This window comes from Salvia hispanica, chromosome 6 (assembly GCF_023119035.1).
Source record: "Salvia hispanica cultivar TCC Black 2014 chromosome 6, UniMelb_Shisp_WGS_1.0, whole genome shotgun sequence".
Lineage (NCBI taxonomy): Eukaryota > Viridiplantae > Streptophyta > Magnoliopsida > Lamiales > Lamiaceae > Salvia > Salvia hispanica.
This window is the reverse complement of record NC_062970.1, coordinates 41,648,572-41,663,854: the sequence shown is the minus strand read 5'-3', so window position 1 is coordinate 41,663,854 and position 15,283 is coordinate 41,648,572. Positions and strand designations below refer to the sequence as shown.

At 38.5% G+C, this 15,283-nt stretch overlaps 1 pseudogene; it reads right to left on the bottom strand.

The window, feature by feature from the left end:
- Nucleotides 1-4,335: 4,335 nt before the first annotated feature.
- On the bottom strand, nt 4,336-14,843 carry LOC125191757 (annotated as a pseudogene).
- Between the last annotated feature and the right edge of the window lie 440 nt (nt 14,844-15,283).

Here is a 15,283-nt window from a genome sequence, read left to right as displayed (position 1 = left end):
ACGGAGGGAGTATATCTTAATTTACGGTATATATCGAATTTTTCAGTATACCGTGGTACACGAAAATCCATACTGTTACTTTACCAAAATATTTCGATAAGATATTATACCCTACTGAAAATTCGGTATTTTCGGTACGATAATTAAAGTTTTATATATAAAATGTTAGTCAAATCAAATCAAGTACTAATTTAAAAGATACATGTACCATTTAGCCCGTTTACAACTAATAGGCATTAATTTTTAGTCAATTACTCTATCCGTCTCCAAAGAATATGCATTTTGGATTCGACACAATATTTAATGTAAAATTGGTAAAATAAGAGATGTAGAGAGAAAAAGTAATTAAAATATTGTTAGTGAAGAATGAGTCTCGCCTCATTAGAGAGAAAAGTCTTTCCAAAATTTGAAAGTGCATATTCTTGTGGGACGGACTAAAAAGGAAAGAGTGCATATTCTTGTAGGACGAAGGGAGTAGTATATTATATTGGGTCGTGTAGTTACGGAAACGATATTCCATTTTCTTCTTTTCAATTTCAATTTACAGCATCATACCAGTCAATTCTGGACAAAATAATGCTCAGAAGATCTGAGTCAGGCACAAAAGTTCAGTAGAAAGCAATAAATTCCTCTGTCTTTTAGAAATAGAAACTTTTGAAATGAGATATTAATGCACAAACAATAAAACAGAGAGAGAGAAAAAAGTTATTAGAGTATTGCATACCTCGTTAAAAAGAAAAGAGTTTCCTCAAATAGAAAGCAGTATATAATAATTTAATCTGTATTAATCATCATGCATAGAAATAGGTCATATATACTTCGCTTTTAATAATTCAAAATTAAAATTCAGTTAACTAAATGATGGGAATCTCCAAAATTAGCCCAAGACTTGTTCTTGTAAGAGCAACAACACAATTAAAAACTAGTACAAACTAAAAACACTACAACAATAACATAAAAACACATTACATTGAAACTTAAATAAATATTACACTAAAAAGGATAGGTGTTCCATCCCACAAAAAGATAGAACAAAAATAGAATGGACGAGGGGGATCGAAATGGAAGAAATTGAGGAGTGAACAAATGACCTCTTGGAGACCGAAGGACCTCCACCAAAAAGATGATGGCAACCCTTGGCAACTTTCATCCAAGTAACCATTTATATCGACTCACTCGCTAGCTACACGACACTAGGGTATACTTTCGTTCGAGCTCCGCCACTAGAGGTATACTCTTTCGAGCTCCGCCCCTAGGGTATACTCTCACTCAAGCTCCGCCACTAGCTACATGGTGCTAGTTGTGAATTTACCAAGTGGCTAACCCCGGGCTAACCACAAAGTAACCATAGCCCGGCCATGGATTTTTCCAAACATTCATCTCACCCAACATGGGGAGGGACTCTCGTAAAGGAGACACACTTTTTCTAAATTCAACTCTAATCTCTAATCTATTACAAAACATACAAAAGGCCCTATTTATAGATGTGGGAGATTGGGAGATGAAAAGTCACTCAAACTAGGGTTGGAATATGAAAAGTCACTCAAAATAATTCAAAATCCCGCCTTTTTGAAATCTTCTCGGAGGCAAAACGCCCGGCCGTTTTAGGGCATTGCCCGGGCGTTTTCACTGTCGTCGGGCGTTTTGCTTGTTGGACTGCGCGGCTTTTGTAAAACGACCATAACTTCCTTATCCGAGCTCCGATTGAGGCGTGCAAGGTACTCACGCGAAGCTCTTTCGATGGCGAAGACAATGAAGGTCTTTGACAAGCATTTGGACATCATATGGATAGGCGAATCTTTGCTCAAATCTGACCCCAGTTGCGGCTTGGCTCTTTGTCACCTCTTCTCTTCACTTTCCTTGGTTTAGCGCTACCCGGATTCGTATCATCATTAATTTTAAACATATCGATATGTGCCTTTTAGGCTGTATTCAACTAATGGGCCGTAGTTTAGTGAGTTATATTAGGCCTAGTAGTTACAAATCCCTAATTCCCTTTTCTTCCTTTCAAACCCAATTTACAGCCTCAAATACCAAACAAATATGGACTTAAAAATGCTCATCAGATCCGAGACAAACACAAATTTTCAGTAGAAAAAGTGTGCGGTAAAAAACTCCTCTGCCCCGGCTCTCTTCGCAAGGAAGATACAGAGTCCCGAGCTCGGTTGTGACTGGTGATGCAGATTCTCTAATTAATTTGATATTGTCCGCTTTCGATCAAATCCGCACGAATTTGTTTTTAGGCCACTCCCAAAAAATCTCAAACTAATTAAGATTGGGTATGAATTATATACACCTTCCAACTTTCCTCACTCTTTCAACGTCCCCTTCCCTCACTCTTTCAATGCTCAAACTAATTAAGATTGGATATAAATTATATACACCTTCCAACTTTTCTCACTCTTTCAACGTCCCCTTCCCCACTCTTTCAACGTGGGATGGATTTGTACCCAACATTTGCTACTCGAGGATCTTTGCATTGGCTACTTTGAGAGGTTTTAATGATTTAATTAGCTTCTTTCAGTTTTTTCTTAAGCTTTAACTTTTCAACTTTGAGAGGATTTAATGAGTGGATAATTAATGCAGAAAGTAGTGCGTGGATATTATCCCTGTTTGACTCGAGCAAGCTTTTAAGAAATGAAGACGAAATAGGTAAAAAGTTAGTAGAATTTGTATTCCACCTTTATATATTGATATAGTAGTACTCCCTCCGTCCCGGCTAAGATGACACATTACTTAACCGGCACGGGGTTTTAGGAGTTATTGGTTAAAGTGTTTAATTGAAGAGAGAGCAGGTTGGTGTAAGTATTAAAGTAGAGAGATAAAGAAAGATGAATATTTTAATAGGAGTGAGAAAAAAATGGTTGAGTGTATTAATTGGGGAGAGAAAGTTACCAAAAAAAGGAAATGTGTCATCTTAGTTGAGACAAACTAAAAAGGAAAATGTGTCATCTTAACCGGGACGGAGGGAGTAGTAAATATGAAAATAAGTAAATTGAGTGAGAAGATTAGGAGACGCACATACTAATGTAGTATTCCATCCATTTCAGGGTAGTGAAAGACTTTTTTTAGCATAGATATTAAGAAAAACGTTATGTACGGGCAAAAAATTGAGATAATAAAATAAAAGAGGAAATAAATAAGAGTGGAAAAAAATAAGGATGGAAAAATGTGTTACTAAACGAGACATATAATAGGCACACATTACATTATTTTATTTTACTTCTACAAGAAAATAATTACTCCAATCCGCCCACAAAACATAAACTCATTTATGGACAATATGAGTTTTAATGTTAAATTAGTAAAGTAACAGAGAAGGGAGAAAAAGTGGATAAAGTAAAAGTATTCTCTCTGCTCGCAAATAGGAGTCTGATTTTTTCATTTGGTTTGTCTGTGGGAGCCTAATTTTTTTTTTCATTTCGGTCCGTCCGCGAATAGGAGTCCCAGTGCACTTTTACTATAAATGGTATATAGGCCCCACCTTCCATTAACTCATTTCACTTATATTTTATTTAAAACTAATACTACATTTAAGTGAGACTCATATTCCATTAAATTTTTTCACCAACTTTTTTTAACATTTCTTAAATCCCGCGCCGGAGAGAAATGAGACTTCTATTCGCGGACCGAGGGAGTAAGAGATAAGGAGAAAAAATGGATAAAGTATGACAAAAAAGTTTAAATATTAAAATGTGCCTGATTTTCTTACGCTCCAAAATGGCAAAATAAAACTATTTTTCGTGTGCATTTCACAATGAAAATATGAGACTTATTTTCGTGGATGTAAGGAGTGTTTAAGAAAAAAATTGTATTCTCGTCATTCCATTAGTTATAGTATTCTGTTTCAATATTTGAGTTACTTTCTTGTTTACAAATTAAATTACTGACCACTGGTCCAATAATCTCTAGCCCAGGTTGTATTATCAATTATAACGTCATATATTGCTTTATTTTTAACCAAAAGCTTCATAGCTTGAAAAAAATATTCATTGTAAAATTGTGAATTATGAATTTACTATTTAGTTTTTGGGCTTTTCTACGAAATTTTTTATATAAATTGTGAAGATTATTTTTTGTAAATTTTTTTACTATTATGTATTTCGATGTGTTGTTAGATTTAGATGACATGTTCCTTAAATTATATTGTTCCTGAATTTCTATTGTCTTCTACAACTAAGTTGCTAAATTCAATGTACCAACTTCAAATTATATAAACTAATGATTTCGTAGTACAAGGATGGTGAAAATTCGAACACAACTAAACAATATTGGAGTACAATAGAAGTGATTTTATATATGTATACATATAATTTTAGACGATAAGGTGTGCAATCATGGAAACACCTCAATTATAGAGTTCACTCCTAAAGTAGAAGTGATTTTATAATTTTTGAAGCCAGCTACAGCAAAGAGCTTTGCCCATTCTCTCTCAGTTCTTTCTTTTCCTGGATAATGAGCTAACATGAGCACGTCCATGAGCAGATGAGTTTCAGTCAACTCATGAGCTTGCTTCTCCTCATCCACAACCATGTCCACAATAATCACCTTTTTACCATTTATTTTGCTCTCAGCTATTGCTTCCTTGCATTTTCTCAGTATTTTGATGCAATCTTCGTCCATCCAGTTGTGCATTATCCACTGTCAATCACAAATTAATGGATTTGAAACTCATCCGAAAAGACTAGTCTATTTTTTAAGATCGGAAAGTTGATACCTTGAGGAGAACTGCATCAGCAAGGGGGGATGAACTCAAACATGTCTCCACTCACAAACCTCACATTCTCCGAGCCTTCCATGCGAGCGACGACATGTGGCAGGTCTAGCACGACGTATTTTAACCCTGAAAATGCCCCGGCCACGGCCTTGGCAACCTCTCCTGTGCCGCCTGTGACATCCACCATCGTCTTCAAACCCTGAAAAACATGCTTGCAGTCTCAAACAAGTATGCTGCCCATGAAGCATGCGTCAGCAGCCATGGCCTCATTAAACCCTTTATTCAATTTCTCATCTTTGGCTGCAAACTCCCAATGATCCATCCCATTTGTGGTGAAGAACGCAGAGAGACATTCTGTCAAAAGAAACCATAACTAGCCGTTGTATATTTATTGTGAGAGTTCCTAGCTCACATTCATATCTGTATGTTTCCAATGTAGTGTAGCGTTCCAATTACATTTAATGGTGTACTAAAGATCTTCAAATTACCCTATAAATACTAGGGTGATTTGCTCATTAAAATACACAAGAAATATTCACATCAAAGAGTTCTCTATCTTCTTCTACTTCCAATATGTCTTACCAATCTACCTATACCTCTCTCGATTACCATCTTTAAGATGGTATCAGAGCAGTAAATCAACAAAAAACCTCAAATGGAAGGTCAGCCAAATACACACTCTCGAGCTATTGATCGAGACAATCTCAAATCTAATTGATTTGTACAAAGCCAACACAAATAAAAACCAAAATTCCTACCAGCCAAAGAACTTCAGCGTAGAGACTAATCCTCTTCTGCCACAGCCACTCTCTGCAACTCATTCACACCCAAAAATGATGCAGCGGCTCACCTACAAGAAGCGCCACAGCTATGCAGCTGCTCACCTACAAGAAACCAATTCTGTTAAATCAGCAGACTCCAACTCGGCTCCCGGCGAAGATAGCAGCGACAGTGTTTGTAACATCCCGAATTTCCGAACCCTAATTTTAGAGCCCTAGAATTTATTATTGATGACGTGGAGTCGTGAATGCATTTATTGCATGTGATGCTATGGCCAAGTTGAGTCTAGGGTTTGCGTTGAAAGTTTGAAAAGTCAAACTTATTGATTTTGTGATGTGGCATGTGATTTATTAATTTATGAAGTGAATTATTTGTTAAGGGTGAGTGAGAATATTAGAGAACAATTTCCATAAATACTAGCCACCCAATTGTTGAAATTTTCAAACCCTAGACCCCTCCGAGAGGGAATTCTATTTTTCCGGATTTAATTTAATTCTTGGGATATTTATCCAAATTAAATCCAAAACCCAATTATTCCTTATTTTAATGAAAAAAATCGACACCCCCTTATTTAATAGTGACTTTCGAAAATCACTATGTTGGAAAGGAAATTGTATTTTGCTTATTTTATTGATTCCTTATTTGATTTCCTTCCATACCTAAAATTTAAATATTCTACCAAATATTTCCATACCTTAAGAGATCTTGCCATATCTTATTTTAGTGAATATCAAAAATTCATGCCTTATTTAAAAGGCATAGAAATGCCTATTTCAATCCCAAGTTGGGAGAATTCTTATTTTTATTTTGCTCCATGATATTTTATTCCACTCCGTAAAATATACCAAAACAAAGTCTTGGCTATTTTAAAAGCCTAATTTTTGAAAATTAGGGGTTTTTACCCTAGAGTCTATTTTTGTTAATTCTTCTTCCCTACTCCACAATATTTTTTATTTAATTGTGGAGAATAAAATCATACCAAATATTCTATTTTATTTACCTAAAGATTTTATTGAGCACTATAAATAAGAGAACCCCTAACCCTAGCCCCCATATTTTCGCCCCCTCCCATACTACACGCCCCCTCTCTCTTCTCCACACTCTCTCAATTTTCTTCTACTTTTCTTCAATAGTCCTTCAACCTTTGAGAAGAATTTGAAGTTTGATCCAAGAATCTTGAAGAACCAAGTCTAATACTTATTTCCTACCGATCGTTTTTCTCATGAGGTATTTTATATTCATCTTCTTCGACTCCTCTTCTTTCTAACCGATTAATCGGTCTTCTTGAACCCTCATGCATCTTGGTTGAGTGAAAGTGGGACAAAGGGGATATGGGAATATGTTTCATGTGTGTGGCGTGTGTGTGTGTGTGCGAGTCGTGTGTGTGTGTTGTGTTGGTGTAGTGTGTGTTTGATGGCTAAATATTCTTGTGTAACATATGTCGATGTTAGATCTAGATTGTAGATGCGAATGGAACTTGTGTGATAAACATGATTTTGATTGATTAGTAATGATAAGATAAATCGATGGGAAAGGGAAAAGTATTGAGACATGCATGAGTAAGAGTAGTGTTGAACCTAATTTGTGATATGTGCCTATGTGATTAAAAGGTGAAACTTTGGTTGCGAAGCCGGATAACGGAAAAGCGAAACAACTTGAAATCTAAGCAGTCGAGGTGGGCTTTACTCTTAAAACTCTCTTTTATTTTGTCAAAAAATATTGATTGGTGTTATAAGGGTGGTTTAACTGTTATGCCATGCCTATGTTTGTTTTATTGTGATATTGTGTGCCTGATGCCTAGTTTGTGAGTTCGCTCCATTGGGCTATAGGGCTATGGATATGATTATACGAATTCGGGTCTGAGAATGGGCCGTAAACCCTACCAGGCTGTGTACACGATGGGATCGGGAGCCGTCCTTGCTAGTCGGCCGGTCTCGTGGGCGAAAAGTGTGGCCACACTTTCGTCGCACCATGGAAATATTGTGATTGTGATTGTGGAAACTTATGAGAAAATGGGGAGTTATTTTGACTGGCCAGTCTATGGAAAATATATTTTGTGATACTCGGGATATTCTCTTATAACTGCTTAAAACTCGAGTTCACTTGGTAAGGGTGGCAAAACTTATAAAACATTTTGGCAACGAGTTCACTGACTATTTCAAAATACTCAGCCCTGCATGTGTTTTCCTTATGTGCAACGATGACGAGCGGTGGCGGGTGTTGAGCTTGTTAACTAATTAAGATGGATAATTTGAACTTCAAGTGTAGTTGTGTCTTCATACATAGCTGCTCTTTTTCTCTTGGTCGTCTTCCGCTGAGTTTTTGATACACTTTAGTGTTGTTATGGATACTTTGCACTTATTCCTTTGGCTTTTGAGGCCTTAGGTTTTTCTTGAGGATTTTATCTTGGAAACCATGTCGTACATCTTGAGATTTTGCTCGTTATTTATGATACCTTCCTATTTCTTATTTAAGCTTCTAGGTTAAGTTGTTGTTTTATTGCTCTGATGTTTCCTTTAAATGCTTTGGTCAAAACTCTTTAAATGAAACCCTAGCCTATGTTTACTTCTTTAGAGTCCGTTTGGGTAGCAGCCGCCACATTTATTGTACCCTAGGAGGGCGGGCTGTTATAGTGTTGAATTTGGAGACGCAACTGAAGAAACTCCCGAGATAAAGCTTGAGACTGAACCAGCGGCGAAGAAGAAAAGCAACGGCGAATCTTCCACTGCTCTGAATCTGCCACTGCTCCGAATCTGCCATTCCGATGCTCCGAAGAAGACGTACATGGCGTTGGCGGCTGAACCTGCGTCAGCGTCGGCAGCGGCTGCTCCACCCTTCACAGACAGCAGCGTCGGCGGCAGAAGAAGCAACACTAGTCGGCCGCAGCATCCGTCACAAGCTGAAGCACCATCGGCAGCGGCGGTATCGGCGTCGGCGGCGGCTGAAGCAACGACGACGGAGGAAGCTTTTGTGGGAATGACTATGGTTGAAGGATCTGTTGTGCAGTTTTCTAAAACCCCCTCCACACACTTTGCAGGAAACCCCCCAAACTTATACACCCTTCCAGATCCGACCTCACCCCAAACATTTCTCACAAAAACCCCCAGACAATTCTGAAGCTATCAAAGCCACCCCAGAAAATTCAAAAGTTGCCTAACCCACCCCAATTTTATGAAATATTATACAAAAATCCCACATGTGTCCAAAATACCAAAGTAACACCCCCAAGTCTCAAAAATTTTGAAAATTAACTCCAATTTTTTGAATTTCAGCCCTCAATTACATGTGCAAATACTTTCCAAGGCCTCGCATACTCATCTTCCTCGGCCATAGGACTTAAAGACCGCCACTGGATTTTTTATTGTGGGGCAACCGATACCATGTCCTTTGACGCATCGGACTTTCTCGATATTTCCTATTCCACAAAATAATTCGTCCTAACCGCCAATGAGGATTTAGCTCAAGTACAGGGGGCGGGCACTATCACTATTTCACCCCCTTCACCTCTCAAACTGCCTTTATGTTCCTTCATTGTCCCACAAACTTTTGTCTGTGAGTCATGTCACAAAGGATCTCAATTGCAAATTGCTAATGCAGCCTCGTTTTTGCATGTTACAGGATATCAAGACAGGGACGATAGTTGGGCGTGGCACTGAACGACATGGCTTGTACTACATGGATGAGATAGTCCAACAGAGTACTGCGATGCTAACTCACGGACTTACTGATAGACAAATTTGGCTATTGCATCGTAGGTTAGGGCACCCATCTATAGGATATCTTCGCCTTCTCTTTCCTGAGTTAGTTTCTTCTAGGCATGTTTTGAGTTGTGAAACTTGTGTTTTGGCAAAGAGCCATAGACATTCTTTCAAATTAAACAACATTAGAGAAAAATCTCTTTTTGTATGCTTCAGGTTTTCGCACACATGCTTCAGTTTGCTCCATAAAGGTGGCGAGAGCCTCTTCTAGGGTGGGCTTCATATTTCCATCTAACGGCTCGTCCAAGAAGATGGAAGGGGAGTTGCCTTCTGTGTAGAAATTGTAACCCCCTGGACTAGGGTGGTAATCACTGTAGCTCCAGCCTTGATCATTTAGATGCACATAATCCACATCTTCATAAACATCTTCAGGTTCAGTAGCTTGCATCCCACTGTGTTGGCTCATGAGTTCGAGAGTTCGAGCCAACTGTTCCTTTAATAGATCAATCTTATCTGGGGGTCGGCCTCTAGGTGTGTACCTCGCAAACATGGACATAACACCAATTAGAACTCAAAGAGAGAACACAAAAATAAAAATAAAGCAAATAAAGCAAATAAAATCTAGACTAGTAATCTCAATTATTATCACGATATTTAAGCTATATTGACACAAAATTGTCCCCGGCAACGGCGCCAAAAACTTGACTCAACTTATTTTAACACAAATAATACCCGCAAGTGTACGGGGCTAGTGTAGCAATTAGCAAGCAAGAGTATTGTATCCCACAGAGACAAGATTGTATCAACTCAAGTACCACAAACAAATTTCAATTACTATCTTGATATTCCAAGAGAAATGGATTTGTTCTAACACTACAATAAGCATGTAACAATGAAAAAAAATTAAACGTGACAAGAGGAAATAAACACAAGTGAAAAGATACCACAAAGAGGGGAGTAGAGTTTTGGATCCAACTACAATGGAATTGTCTTGTGATTGATTCAACAACTTCGATTACCCATTTTATGTCTCTATGATTACTAGAAAAGTCGTTGGTCTAGGTTGAGCCCTCTCGCAAGTGTACTCACCCCGTTGATTATCCCTTAATGTTGAAGTCTCCTTCTAATATGTTAAGATTAACTCCATAGAGCAAAAGACCCAAGCCCTCACTAAGGTTCCCCTCTTTCGAGTGTAGATTATCAAAGTGATGCTCACTCTTTTATCAAACCTGGATAGGTATCTCTCGATTACAACTAACAAGGTAAACAACCCCAATTGGTAGCTAAGCAATTGAATTGAAAAGGCATAAGAATGAACAAAGAAATCACAAGAGCTAAGCAATCAAAAGAATTCCTTGAATTAATCACAAACATCCATTGTAGTCTTCACCAAAACTCCACAATAAAATTACCTACTCATGTTCTTCATGAAAACCAAAACAATGGATTCAATCAAATACATCAAAGAAAGCAAATAAATACTCATGTGGAATGATTCTATGGATTAGAGACTCCAATCTCTCGATTTGTATTCTTCAATCTTCAAATCTGTGAACCCTAGGCATTCTTCCTTTTTAATCCTCAATGAAAAATTGTGTTTTTGGCATAAAAATACGCCAAAATAGCGTACCCGGCCGGGTGGAATTATAAAGAGTAAATTTCACCCGGACGGGTGGTCATTTTTGACCACTTTCTGACGGTTTCGGCGCAGAACACCGTACCCGGCCCGGTGGTCAACTCACCCGGCCGCGTGAAATTTTCTGGAACGCACAGTGTTCTTATAACGACCATAACTTCTTCTACCGAATTTCGATTGAGGCGTGCGAGATACCAACGCGAAGCTCTTTCGAAGACGAAGAGATTGATATGCATTAGGGGCTGATTGGACTTCAAAATCTCCAATTAATATTGTCTCAAACTAAGGCTGCTGCACATCTATATATTTTGTACCTTTTTCTACACATTCTTAACAAAATGGTCAAATACCAAAATAATAGAGAAGTAATCATAATCATATCCTATAATAGATGAAATGTGATCAAAACCATGCAAGATTACTCTCTAAAACCAAGCAAAATCCAAGTATGTCAGTTAGTTTCTTCTAGGCATGTTTTGAGTTGTGAAAGTTGTGTTTTGGCAAAGAGCCATAGACATTCTTTCAAATTAAACAACACTAGAGAAAAATCTCCTTTTGCTTTGGTTCATTCTGATGTGTGGGGTCCTGCTCCGGTTACTGGAGGACAAGGGTTTCGATATTTTTTGTTATTTATAGATGATTTTTCTCGTATGACTTGGATTTATTTTTTTAAAACAAAATCAGAAGTTTTTGAGAAATTTACTGAGTTCTATCGTCTTGTTCAAACCCAGTATAACTCCAAAATTTAAGTCCTTAGATCTGATAATGGGAGGGAATACGTGAATTCTAGGATGAAATCTTTCTTCAGTGAAAAAGGTCTTGTCCACCAAACTTCGTGTGCATATACACCAGAACAAAATAGGGTAGCTGAGCGAAAAAATCGATATATCCTAGAAATTACTCGTGCCCTCCTCATTGAATCCAACATCCCAAAATCCTTTTGGTCGGAAGCCATCGCAACTGCTGTCTATCTCCTTAATCGTCTTCCCACAGGAATCCTAAACTTCAAAACCCCCTAGAGGTCTTCTCTTCCCAACACTCAATTCCCTCATCCCTCAACCTTGAGCCCAAACTTTTCGGTTGCATTGTCTTTGTCCACATACCCAAGCATGATCGTGATAAATTCTCACCATGTGCCGTTAAATGTGTCTTCTTGGGTTATGGAATAAATCAGAATGGATATAGGTGCTATGACCCATCAACAGATCGCATGTACGTTGCTATGAATTGTGACTTTGTTGAGAGTGAATATTTCTATAGCCAATATAGCGGTCCGGGGGGGAGGGTGAGACAGGAAGCCCTAATAGCGACACACTAAATTGGCTATCTCTGTGGGGAGAAACCATTCAAGGGGAGGATATTCAAGGGGGAGACAACCAAAGTGGCCTACCAGATCAAAATCTTGTCATAGAAAACTGTCCAACAGAGGAAGTTAGCAGTACCACATGGCAGTCAAATCCCCAAGGACAGGACATGTCAATTTAGGGCACTGCCGAGCTATCTGACCAGTCTTTGAATCCTGCGGTAAATGCTTCTAATCCCAATATTGGTACCCTACCTGAAACCACTAACAGTGACACGGAAAACAAAAGTGATACAGATGAGCCGCCAACAGAACAAGATACAGGGCACGACAGATTGCCCCACAAAAGTACAAGGGGCATTCCTCCTCGAAGATATTTGCCAGACTGGAAAGGACGAAAATCTAGATACTGTGTTGCAAATCTTACCCATGGACACCTTGCCGAAATGGATAGGGAATTTGAAGCTGCACTTTACGAAGAATAAGAAATTCCACAGTCATTCAAGGAGGCAATGAAACATAAGCATTGGAGGGAAGCCATGAAAAATGAGATCGATGCCTTGATAAAAAAAAATGAGACATGGGAGAAGTGTACTCTATCCCCAGGAAAGAAGCCAATAGGATGTCGTTGGATTTTCACCATAAAGAGACGTGTTGATGGTTCAATCGAGAGATACAAGGCAAGATTGGTTTCTAAGGGATATACCCAAGTGTATGGTAATGATGAGACTTTCTCCCCTGTGGCCAAACTAGATACGGTAAGAGCTCTTCTTTCTGTAGCTGTATGTAAGGAATGACCATTATACCAATTTGATGTTACAAATGCCTTTCTCCGTGGAGAACTTGAGAAAAATAAGAAAGTCTATATGGAAGTCCCGCCAGGTTTTTATGAAGAATTTGGGAAAGGACAGGTGTGCAGACTGAGAAAGACCTTGTATGGGTTAAAGCAATCCCCCAGAGTGTGGTTTGGATGATTTTTCCAGGCCATGTTCAAATATGGCTTCAAACAGAGTCATTCAGATTACACACTTTTCCTAAGGAGAGGAACGGAAAAAGGACATGTTTGATCATTTATGTTGACGACATGATCATAACAAGAGACGATGTCGAAGAAATCCAGATGCTGAGGAGAATCTTTTCAAGGAGTTTGAAATGAAGGACTTGGGAGCTTTGAAATACTTCCTAAGAATTGAAGTGTTGAGATCCCAACACGGAATATATCTAAGGCAAAAGAAGTATGTACTCGACATGCTAGTTGAAACAGGCCTACTGGACTGCAAGCCTGCTGAAACCCAAATGGTACCCAACCATGGGTTGAAGATTGTGGATGGAGCTAATCCTACAGATCGTGAAAGGTATCAACGATTAGTAGGAAAACTTATCTATCTTGCTCATACTCGGCCCGATATCTCATATGCAGTTGGAGTTGTGAGTCAATTCATGCATCAACCTCAGGAAGATCATATGAATGCTGTCATGAGAATTGTGAGGTATTTAAAAGGAACAACTAGTTATGGGATATTCTTAGAGAAAAAGAAAGATTTGGAGATTGATGGGTACACGGATGCCGATCGAGCAAGTAATCCCGTCGATAGAAAATCCACAAGAGGGTACTTCACCTTTGTAGGAGGTAACTTAGTCACTTGGAGGAGCAAGAAGAAGAAAGTTGGAGCCCTATCAAGTGCGGAAGCTGAATTTCAAGGGATTAGAAATGGTCTGATGGAGATACTTTGGCTTAGAAGATTGTTAACAGAAATTGATTTTCCACCTACACGGAAAAGCCAACTTTTTTGTGACAACGAAGCGACAATCAACATTTAAGAGAATCCCGTACAACATGACATAACAAAACATGTCGAAATTGATCGTCACTTCATCAAAGAAAAACTCGAAAGCGGCATAATCGAATTTCCATTCGTTCGATCTGAGGAACAACTCGCAGACATATTAACCAGGGCACTGTGTCCAAAAGTCTTCAAAGAATTTCTTGGCAAGTTGAGTATCGGAGATACCGTTGCTCAACTTGAGGGAGAGTGTCAAAAGAAACCATAAATAGCCGTTGCATATTTAGTGAGATAGTTCCTAGATCACATTCATATGTGTATGGTTCCTATGTAGTGTAGAGTTCCAATTACATTTATGGTGTACTAAAGAACTTCAAATTACCCTATAAATACTAGGGTGATTTGCTCATCAAAATACATAAGAAATATTCACATCAAAGAGTTCTCTATCTTCTTCTACTTCCAATGTCTTACCAATCTACCTATACCTCTCTCGATTACCATCTTTAAGACATTCGTCTCAAAACCATTCAGTCATATGATGGAATGGGCCAATGAAGGTCGGGTCGGTGATGGTAAGTGCAAGTGGCACAAGGCTCAGTGGCTCATCTCGTATCAAGAGACGGGAAGTCCTAGTGAGAGAATAAGCTTCTTCTCGCTCCTCTTGGTGGGAGATGATGATCTTGTTGAAGAAGTTGGAGTGGACTAGAATTCGCATGAGGCGATAGAGGCCATGGGACTTTTCCTTGTTGATGCCGAGGACTTCGGCCAGTTGGGAAAGTGTGATAGGTTTGTCGTGTTTGTGGATGACGTTGGGTATGCGTAGCTCAACCGCAGATCTTAGTGCCATGGAGTTTATGTAGCTGACAATGTGGTTCAAAACATGAGCTTGAGCTTCAAGAAGGTCTTGGGAGGATGTGGCCATTCTTGCTTGATTTGATTAATTTTTTGTATCATTATTTTCCCTTTTATAGATAAGATCATTCGTGTTGCTATATAACTATAAAGTATAAACATTGTAGATTTAGGATTTTATGAGTACTAACAATTAAACATTGAGACTGACTAGGATTACGTAATTTCCTTAAAGCTTCCTTCAAATATTAGGGTTAATAGGTCTGTGGCATTTACTCGAATTCACAGAAAAATAAGACAGACTTCATGTTGGAAAGGGGGAGAACATAAATATGTCGCCCAAGATTAATGTGCCGCCCAACATTCATTATGGAGAGTTCCTAAGTGATGTAGTGTTCCTAAGCTTTGTAGAGTACCAATTTATATTTATTGATGTACCAGAATATTCTCATCCATCCTACAAATACGGTATTGATTATGCATTACTTTGACTTATCAAATGGTGTGGGT